General features: G+C 34.5%; 1 long non-coding RNA gene across 1 annotated transcript; it reads right to left on the reverse strand.

Annotated features, from left to right (window-relative positions):
- On the reverse strand, nucleotides 546-4,224 carry LOC109232094. Its single transcript, XR_002068885.1, has 3 exons — nucleotides 4,093-4,224; nucleotides 2,326-2,666; nucleotides 546-761 (listed from the first exon to the last, which is right to left on the reverse strand). It is a non-coding gene; the product is annotated as an uncharacterized LOC109232094 (long non-coding RNA).

The raw sequence follows: 11,656 nt of genomic DNA on the forward strand, positions 1-11,656 counted from the left end.
CTACGGTAACGCATGAAAAATCGTTCCCATAGACAGTAAAACCATTCCCATAGATATATTGGAACGGTTTACAGCCCGTTACATTAACCCGCGTGCCCATAGGTCTATAGGAACGGTTTGCATCGCTGTGACTATAGATACATCTATCGTAACGGTTTTTCCTTTCTCTGTTGGAACGATTATTTTGTTCAATTGGAACGGCTTAAAACCGTTACTATATTGTTTATACAACGGTTCTTAACCGTTACCATATTATTTAATACAACACTTATGTAAGTTAATGTTACGGTTATGTATGGATATAGCAACGGTTTCCTTAAGCTATCGTAACGGTTACATTCATATTTGGAACGGTTTATAGATTATTTTGAAACAGTTTATAGGACCTATTGCAACGGTTTACATTGTATAATGGAACGTCATTTGTGTCCTATTGCAACGGTTCTGGTAGGCTATTGTATCAGTTCAGTTAAAACCAAAATATAGCACCTGTTATAAATAAATATTTATATATATAATAATTTATAATAACACTAAAATTTAAATACATCATAAAATGAAACTATACAATAATATAAAATTATCCATCAAGCAAATGTTCTACCCAAAGTGCATAAGTTTAGTACATTTCAAAAGAGTAAGTTTCAAATATATTGATAACAAAAGATTCCTAGAACATTCATCTATGACAATTCAAAATTCATCTCAAGTAAGATCTAGTTCTTCACTGCCTTCATCATTCTTTTCTTGATCTACTCCACCTACAAAAGAGGATAAATAAAGTCATTACCCTTCAAGAGAATCCGGTATAAGAATACTCATAGCACAAATTGCCATGAAAAAAGAAAAGAACATGAAAAGGTAACATAAAAAATTCAGAATGCTTGGAGAAAGTATAAGAATCAACCTACTATATGATTTGTTATCACATGACCAACCCATAAGAGAAACCAAATGTTAAAACTACACGTGAATAGCATCTGAGAATTCCAAAGTCTTTTTGATTAAAACCAACCCACTGCCAGCAGTGAAGCCTCACCAAGTAATGGGATTGTTCCCAAAATCACATTCAGATATGAATTTGGATTTAGCTTGGTGTTCTTGCTATTGTCTTTCTTTATGTTTACAAATTGAGGAAGAAAAAAGCAAGTGAAGCAAATATAGAAATCTCAATACAAAAAGACCAAAAATACAACAAAACTGCAGAACCAACAACAGTAGTTGTAAAACAAAAAGAAACTACAACAAGAAGTTCAAGTCATCCAAGTTGGCCATGTTTGACCATAAAAAATGGTGAAGAAACATCAGCAACTGGTTCAGATACTGATGAAAACAAGAACAATGAAATTGAAGATCAAGTTGAGTATGAAATGGATGAGAAGAAAAAGAAAGAAAAGTCTTCTGTAATGGTAGATGGTGAAACTGAACTAGAGCTAGAGACTTTGTTAAAGGCTTCAGCTTATATTCTGGGTAATTAAGTGAAGTCTTTTTGATTAAATCCAATGTTTGTGAAGATAACAAACAATATCAGTTGTGATCATTCTCATAAAGTCTATTCGAAACCACGTCAGTAAAAGAGAAGCTTCTGGATATACTGGCCCTAAGAGAAAAAAGATACCATATACAGAACCTTCTATGTAGCAGATGGTTGCAGCAACGGGAACTGGGAAGAGGGTTGGACAATACAAATAAGCAGCAACTTCAATACAATTTCCCGGTCAGAGGGAAATAACCTTCCTTAGTTATATAACTGTACTTTTAGTTTATCATTACTTAGACTTGCCATGAGTTCAAAATTACCAGTCCTAGTATCACTGTTGACCATAAAAGCACTTTAAACCACATTGATATATCATAATGAAAACAAAAATAATCATGTTAGCTGGAATCCCAGGCAGGCCATACATTTTAACAACCACGTTAGCTGGAATTTCTCCTCCTTTACTAAAGGAAACCACTGAAATATCTAAGACTCACATACAGAGTTGGGTAAGAAGGAAACCATGGAAAATCCTTTGGGAAGACTCCATAGACCGAAAAGACGTAGCCAAAAAAAGTAGGAGATAACTAAGTCGGGCAACAATTTCCAACAAATGACCAAGAATCTAAAGAAGACAGTATATAGCATAAAAATCAACCAACACATAAAAGGAAGCTATTATAAAAGAAGTTGGATATCAATAATACCAAAATAGGCACATCTATAGGAAGAAAAAAGGATATTACCATATCCACTATGCCTTGAACCAAAGTAAAATCTCAAGCAAGGAAGGAGGAGGAGAAGAAGAAATAGAAGAAGATGTATAACATTTGGTACGTACTGACCTTAATTGTTACTACCAGCATATGGTCGACTGTTTAGTTGAACAGCAGCTTGTTCTGCAGAGGAAGCTTTTACAGGTGGACGTGCACTGAACCTTAATATGTCAGGATCAAGCCGAAAATTTGGGTTCAGACGCTGAAGTCGTGCAACGACGTTCATTATAATATTTTATTCCATAGCATCCTTTTGTTCGGTGAACTTTTTCTGCGTTCTTTGTTGCATCGTCTCTTCCATTTCCTCCATTTTCTGTTGTATCCTCTCATCAGTAGCATCTAAAGAAGATCCAAGATTTCCTTTTTGCTCTTTTAATACAGTCTTGGTAGCATGTTAGTTCTCTATTCACCTAGTTAGCATATCATATTAATTTGTTGTGAAAAGTTAATTGCTGATAGTGTAAAAGACAATATATATATATATATATATATATATATATATATATATATATATATATATATATATAATAAAGCTTAAATGGTCTTCTGGTACTTAACAACTGTTCCATTTTTTGCACCAGGACATGCCTTCTATCCATTTTAATTAGTGCATTAATTATAAGCTAGTAGTAGTCAGAGTAAAAGATAGAGCCCTTTGGCTCCATTTCTAGAGGTTTGATCAGTGAAGTAAGAGAAAATGAGTGATGTTGGTTCAGTTTGCTTTCGATGGAAACAGAAAAGAGGGGCACAATCAAAATCACCTAGAAAGTAAACATTATCAAATACTGAACTAGATAAGAGTATGAAACAGGGTCTCCTCCATAGGATTGGAAATGCGGAAATGAGATCATGTTATGTTACATCAGAAAGACATAGACATACAAATGCCTATACATGCTTAAGGAACACACTTATTATACCATCTCCATTAGAATCTACCAATAGAGAAAAGTAGTAATAGTATATAGCAGAAGACTAATCTTGACTAATCTTCTCTGCATAAGAAATGACCTAATGGTCACAAGGTCTCACTTATTCTTGACTAATCTTCTCTGCATAAGAAATGGCCTAATGGTCACAAGGTCTCACTTAAAGAGACTAGATATTGTAGAGTTGTTCACATATCACTTATCATTGACAACTTATGGCATCAATAAGAAAGGCAACTTCAGAATTCGAAATCAAATAATGCCCATATTACATTTATGATGTAACATCATATAATCTCATTCTGATGGTGACAAAAGCAGTTAGATGAAGAATCTTGAAAGTTGCAGAAATCTTTATTATGATTAAAAATGTTCAAATTAAATACTTGTACCAATTTTTATTAGGACAAATCACAGTATCTTTATAACCCATATTTTGTCAACTTTCAAGAAAGCTAAACTCCATATAGATAACACAACCCCTCTTTACTAGTAATTAACATAACTTCAAAATTCCACATTTGAGTTGCATGCTTTCTCATTTTGCTGCAATTAATTTATGCAGGTAACAAATTCATAAATAATTTATCCAAAACTCAATAGTTTATTTTTTTTAGTCTCACTTTACGTAATGAGTGTTGATAGAAGAAGCAAATCACAGGTAAAAAAAGTAACAATCTTTTACAGAACAGGAAGCAAAGCAAGACCTCAAATTAATTAAATTGAGACAAAAGAAGTGATCTTTCGACAAATATAGAGCTCAACTTCATTTTCTATGAAACCCTAGAAATGGAAAACAGAAGGCCCAGCGGCGGGCAGGCAGTGTGGAAGGCATGACTAAGATCTGAAAGAAAATAAACAAAAATGGTAGAATACAGTTGGAATCGTAATGGAAAATGTAGCTTACCGGTGCCGCCGATGGTGGTTTGTCCTCCTCGTTATCTCCGGCGAACTGATCGATGAAGGCATTTTGGAAGAGAGAATATAGAAGCTTTTTGTGATGAGTGGCGTTTGAGTATATCAGAGATGTAGTGTGCGTACTATTATTAGGTTTTATTATTTTATTAAATATAAAATAATGCGGGATCTCTTTTAGCGGCCGTCCAAAATTTGGGGAAATTATAGAGGGAACTCATAACCATTGCCTTACATTAAAATTGCAAATAATCGTTACCATAGACAGACTTATTGCCACGGTCGTCCAAAAATGTTGCCATAGAAAATCTACTGTAACGGTTTTTGGACTAATGCAACGGTTTAGGTGCTAAATTGTGTCGATAGTACCAATTACCTTACGCAACGGTTCAGACCGTTGCAATAGGCCATCTATAGCAACGGTTACAGATCCGTGGCAATAAAAAGCGTTGCCATAGCTCCAATTTCTAGTAGTGACATCTCCAATGGCCCATGGGGAGGCCATGGATTAGGCAGGGTTTAGGGTGGATTAGGGTGTAGTTTGATGGCAGCGGCAAAGGTTCGTGTTAGGTTTCAGAGAGAGTTGAGAGAGAAGAGGGATTCAAAGGCGGCGGTTGGTGAGAAATAAGTAGGGTAAGGGGTCGTTTGGGATTAAAAAGGAAAGGGCGTATAGGAGCCGTTGATCTAAATGATCAACGGCTAGGATTAAAGGGGTTAGGTGGGGAGTCCGGGTTGGGTCGTTTAAATGGGTTAGGGGTCGGGTTTAAACGAAATTGGGTCGGGGGAAAATTGGGTTTGATTTGGGGTTCAATTTAGGCTACAATTGAAATGAAATTGGGCTATCATTTGAATAGCCATTTTTCCCCTTTTAAAATTATAAAAAATAGTAAATTAATTTCTGGAACCAAATTAAAAGCACTAAAATGACTTATAGCATATAATTATTAAATTAAAAATAATGGACTTAATTATAAGAATATAAATAAATCTAAAAGGGGCTAATATTGCAATTTAGCTTAAAATTACTAAATAAAATTTGTAAAAATATGCAAAAATTACCTTAGCTATATCTTAGCATAAATATAAAGGTCCAACAGATGAATTACCAAAAATGATAATTTTGGAAATAATCATTGGGTTTTTTATGGATAAAAGATGAAAATAAATTGATTTGAAACCTTAAAAATTATGGAAAAATAATAAAACATTTGAATATGCTTACATATGCATATATATGCCCTTTTGAAGTTATTTTGCATATTAAAAATATATATGGAAAAATTGGGTATCAACAGTCCCAAGGCAAGGCTCACACAAGAGGGGCAGAACATAGATTCTAGGAATATAGTGAAAGTGCAGAACATAGAAATTTTAAAACTGGGCTGGGAAATAGTAAGTGATAAGGATGATTTGAAAACAGTAGTAGTAAAATTTAAACTACACAGAGTCAGCATTTGCACAAAGGGGTCAGGGGTTTTGGGAATACATTGCATGAAGCATATGACCCTAGAAGGGGTCAGGTTTAGACATGCACAGCAATAGAGGATGCTGGCATGTTGACAAACCAGCCAGAGAATACAAACACAAAGAGGGGATGTGGGGTTTGGGATTCATACACATAGGAGAGCATTAACTCGAAAAAGGGGAAGGGAACACATTTCAACATGCTAGTGATGTAACTTGATTGCAGAAACATAAGCAGAAGTGGACAAGCATGAAAGAAGTTGAAACAATTACAGAAACATGTTGTTGTTGATGCTTGAAAATTAACTAGGACATACCAGTAAGAAGCAAAGTGCAGAAAGAAAAGTAAGTAAATGTCCAAAGCCTAGCCTTGGCTTTCAGCCGGCTAGACAAAGCAGTAGCACAAATAGTAACAGAGAAAAGAGAGAGTTTTTAGTGAAGTGTGTGTTCTGAACTTAGATCGTTCGTGTCTGTTAAAGAAAAGAAGGGTGGGTACTTATATTTTTGAAAACATGTGGTAAGTAAGGTAATAAGTAAAGTCTTAACACAAACATGGAAACAATCACAAATTAGAATCAATTAGCACAAATGATTCCCTTTAATTAAGGAATCACTTTTTAACGGCAGTAGCAGGCTTCAATTCAGGAAGAAAAATTAGTTTGAAGACAGATTGATCATTGCCATATAAAGGACAGTAAAAGCATGAGGTGAACCATCAAGTCTAAGTACAAAAATATGCTTATTTTTGGAAAATATTCAGTAAGGTAGAATATCACAGCAAAGGAAAAGAATCAATTAATTTCGAACAAGCGAGTGAAATTAGGGTTCATAAAAGAAAAGCTTTGTAATCAGTCACAAGACCAAGACCAATTAAGGAAGAGGCTTCAGCATATAAATAGAGTGAACAGGAACATCAAACATGCGAGGCCAAACACATTGGCAAAAGAGATAATCACAAACATGCAGTAGTGGCAGAAATAAGCTAGGATTGAGTAGTAAAGCAAACATTCGAGGCATAGTAGTCAAGTAGGTCAAGTCACATAGAATCAACAGAGAAGAAAACATAGCATCAGATAAAAGAAATCAGAGGCATGTAAAGGTCTCACAGTAGCAGGTGAGGAAGCCTTTGAGAAGTTAGGGTTTCATCAAAAGTCGAGTTAAAAAGGTAGTGAAACTCATAATCAGATAAGTCACATAAAGAAAAGAGGGCCTGAAACAAGGAACCTTTAATTGGGTCCAGTATACTTTCAAACAAACAATCTCAGACCAAAAGACCTAGGGTTTTTCACAATAATCAACTTTAAAAGATGGTAAAACTCAGAATCAAACAAGTCAAACAAGAATGAAGAACTTAATCAAGCAAGTACACATTTAAACAAACAATTTCTAGAACTCGGATAAGACTAAAAGAACTAGGGTTTTTAATATGCTAAAATAGATAGAAGAACAACAAGAGCAAATAGCAAAATCATCAACAACAATAAGATCAGAGGAGAAAACTTAAAGGAAAAACCCTAATCGTTGAAAGTGAAGAGTCATTTTGAAAGAAAAGTCAAAGAACCTTCGAGAAAACACTTAAAAGTTCATAGTAAGCACAAATCTAAGATAGATCTGAAAGAAATCGAAAAGTCTTAGAGATTAGGGTTTCAGAAAACCCAAGAGAAATGAGAAAGATCTCGAAAGATACCGATCTAACCAGGAGAGTCAAGGACCTGCCTTGAAAGGCCATGGATGGCCGGAGAAAGGTCGTGGATGGGCGGAGAAAGGCCATGAACGACGGTCGAGTAAGGACTGGACCAGACTCCTTCGAGGTCTGGTCATGAAACCATAGAACCAAACACCCAGGAGTCAAAGAAGGCTGGTATAGATCTTAAATGACCCCGGAAGGCCATGGATTTGGTAGGTATTATGGTGGATTAGGGTGGCGGCAGCTAGGGTTTTCGTGGGTTTCAAAGAGAGTTGAGAGAGAAGGGGAATCAAGGGCGGCGGTAGGTGGGAAATGAATTAGGTTTAGGGGTCTTTTGGGTTTAATTATGGAAGGGCAAATGGTGATGATCAACGGCCTGGCAAAGAGGGTAAGTAGGGGTTTGGGTTTGGGTCGGTTCAATTGGAGATTGGGTCGGGGTATAATTGGGATAGGGCCAGGGAAATTGGGTTTAATTGGGGTAGGATTTAGGCTATAATTGAAATGCAATTGGGCTAAATTTAAATAGTCATTTTTCCCTATTTAATTTATAACAAGTGATAAATTAATTTTTGAAAATAAATTAAAAGTACTAAAATGATTTATAACGTATAATTAATAATTTTAAAAATTCAGGACTAAATTTTAAGAATATGAAACACAATTAAATCTAAAAAGGGCTAATATTGTAATTATATGCAATTTAGCTTAAAATTACTAAATAAAATTATAAAATATGGAAAGATTACCTTAGCTATATTTTAGCATAAAGATGAAAATCCAATAGATGATTTTCCAAAAAGTAATAATTTTGGAAATGATTATGGTTTTTATGGATAAAAGGTGGAAATAAATTGATTGAAAAGACCTTTAAAATTATGGAAAAAATAATGAAACACTTGAATATGCTTACATATGCATATATATGCCATTTTGAAGTTATTTTGCATATTGAAAATATATAGAGAAAAATTGGGTGTCAACATCTGCGTATCCAGCCAGCATCTGCGCCCTTCTGCCCGCGTCTGCGACCATCACAGGTGCGGGAAAGTCTACGCACCTACGACCTCTGCTCAACTCTTCCTTGGTCGCTTCTGCGATTCATGCCCCGCTTCTGTGGGCTCGCACCTGCGGTGCCCACTCCGCAGGTGCGGTTACACCAGTAGCAGCAACATTTCAGTTGCTTCACCAACTCAAAACCAAGTTTGTTAACCATCCGGACACAACCCGAGGCCCCCAGGACCTCAACCAAACATACCAACAAGTCTTATAACCCAATACAAACTTAGTCGAATCCTCAAATCACCTCAAACAACATCAAAAACACGAATTACACACGGATTCAAGCCTAATGAACTTCAAAATTTCCAAATTCAACAAACGACGTTAAAACCTATCAAATCACATCCGATTGACCTCAAATTTTGCACACAAGTCAAAAATGACACCATTAACCTATTCCAACTTCCGAAAATCCAATCGAAACCCGATATAAAAAAGTCCATTCCCGGTCAAACTTTCCAAAATTCCAACTTTTCGGCATTTCAAGCCTAATTCTACTACGGACCTCCAACTCACAATCCAGACACACTCCTAAGTCCAAAATTACCTAACAGAGCTAACAGTACCATCAAAATTCAAATCCGAGGTCGTTTAAATATAATTCAACATCCAGTCAACTTTTCAAACTTAAGCTTTCAATTAAGAGACTACGTGTCTCAATTCATTTTGAATTCACCCCGGGCCCGAACCAAATAACCCGATAAGTTATAATACAACTGTAGAAGAAACTACTGATCATATCTTCTTTCTTTTCCCCAAAGCCACATCCTTCTGGAATAGTATCTGTACTTATGCTAATGATCAGTCCATGCACCTACAGTTCACTCCTGGAACATGGAATACTACTTGGAATAAGCTAAAAGCCAAAAACTTTAATGATCTTCTAGAATGGCACTTCCTTCATCCCTTCTGCTTTTGGAATATTTGGCTAACTAGAAACAATAACCTTTTCTATAAGAAGAATGATCATTCCCAATCAAAGGTGGTGCTTGCTCAGGTTACTGAATATCACATGTCAGCAAGGAATAAACCTCAAAGGCAATGGACAACAATCAGTGTTAAATGGGAACCACCACATAGAGGTTTCTTCAAACTTAACACTGATGGTTCTTCCATGGGTAATCCTGGGATAGGAGGAGTAGGGGGAGTTATTAGGAATGACTCAGGAAACTGGGTTTAGGCTTTATGAGGGGTTATCCTTCTATAACTAACAATCTAGCCGAATTATTAGCAATGCTAGAAGGGCTTAAGTTGGCGAAGGAGCATAATCTAACCCCTCTTGTGATCAACGCTGACTCAAAAGAGATCATTAGAATGTTGGAACTTGGTCATGTCCCTTATAATAACTTTGTTTTTGAATGCAGGTCATTGATGACCTAGCTAGGGAACCCGTGGCGGACCTACTGGCTAAGGAGGGAGCAAAGAAAAGACTGTCCAGCACCACTAGGATTTTGGAAGTTCCTCCGGTGTTTGCCAATGAAACACTCTGGGCAGACATCCTAAGAACTACTTTAATTAGAAAAACTCTGGTTTGTAATATAACTAATATTGTCTCAAACAATACTGTCCAACTGGACAGCTCCAATGCGGCGCCACTCGTGTAATTATTTTTGTTAATTAATTAAGTATCTGATTAACCAAAAAAATTGCTATTAAAGGAGAATATTTACTGGCAGAAAATTAAATTAGAGAAGAGGAGCCACTCACCGTAAAAATATGCGTATTTGATTTCTTCCAGAAATCTGAAAATCTTTTCTTGTTCAGCCTCAGATTAACATCAACGATATTTTTTGCTATTGTCTTGGCATCATCGCTAACTAAATATGTTGTGTGATACACACAATCAAATTCTAAAACCACTAGTGATTACCATACAACTGTACATAAATCTAGTTATGCTTACATGCAACGTATCAGATAGGAAGAGAAATTCGTAAATTACCTGATATTGTTGTTCTTCAAGCAAAGACAGGTAATCTGCAACACTAAACATAAATTAAGAACTTTATCAAATCAGTCCATATTACAAGGAAAATTAATAAAACGAATCCCAAAAAGCCCAGAGGTTAAAACTCCACGCTGTATGCAATTTGATTATATGCATATGTAGCATCTTATGTAAATACAAAAAGAGGGGCTTTTTTAAACATGTTTCTTGCAGCAACAGTGAGAATGTTATATTCAATGGAACACGTTTTATATACATACTGGTAATAGGCGGTTTAAAGCGTTTAAATTATTATGGATTTGAGGACTTCGAAAACCCCTAGAACGTCTCAAATAACTAGGACATAGTACTAATAAATAGAAGGATTCACTTCCAATAAAATTTAAACATTCTATTACTAGTGGACTTCTAAATTGCCTGTATACTATTAGAGAGTCCAAGATATCACCGTTTTATCCGGGGGCGGAATTAAAGTGTTGGTTGCGGGTTAGGTCGAACTCATTAGCTTTTGTTCAAATTCTATATTTGTATTAAGAAATCCAATTGTACAAAATTATTTATTTAGAACTCAGTTACTCAAAAGGATTATAATCCCGAATCCATAAGGTTCAAATCTAACTCCACCTATGGTTTTATCCAAATTTCTTTGAAAAAATATTACTAGCTTTATATGTAAGGATAGAAAAGCCGATTATCTTTTTGAGACATTTAGCTTCTAAATATTCGTGCTTTTATAATAATATAAATATAAACATAGATAAGTAGATATAGATATAGATATAAAATTTTACGGGTAATTGTTTTTTAGTGCGTGATGCTTCGAAAAGTAATCAAACGTCATTTGTACCTTCAGGCATTAGCCTAAACTTTGAGGAATAAGAATCGTACTTGACTATCTCTTGTGGAGAAGAACCTTTAGAGAGGGGTAATAATTTTCCTTAATTGAAAAAATATCTCCTTCTCTTCCTCTTTTTTCTTTTAATAATTTTTTTTAAAATTTCTATTTATAAAACTAAAAGTTTAGTTATCTTTTCAAACAAGATATATATATATATATATATAATATATATATATATATATATATAATATATATATATATATATATATATATATATATATTTTTTTTTATATATTATATATATATATATATATATATATATATATAATATATATATATAATATATATATATATATAATGCTAACAGATTGAACGAAATCTCAAAGAATGAATGTTTTTTTCAAACAAGAGGCTGAGTCAACTATTTAGTCAGATGATGTTGAGCATATAAATATATATATAACACAAAAGCTTTTTTTTAAAAAAAAGAGAAGAAAAGGGATTTCTTATTGCTCGCTTGAGTTTTTTTTTTTTTTTTTTTTTTTTTTTTTTTTTTTTTT

This window comes from Nicotiana attenuata, chromosome 9 (assembly GCF_001879085.1).
Source record: "Nicotiana attenuata strain UT chromosome 9, NIATTr2, whole genome shotgun sequence".
Taxonomy (NCBI): Eukaryota; Viridiplantae; Streptophyta; class Magnoliopsida; order Solanales; family Solanaceae; genus Nicotiana; species Nicotiana attenuata.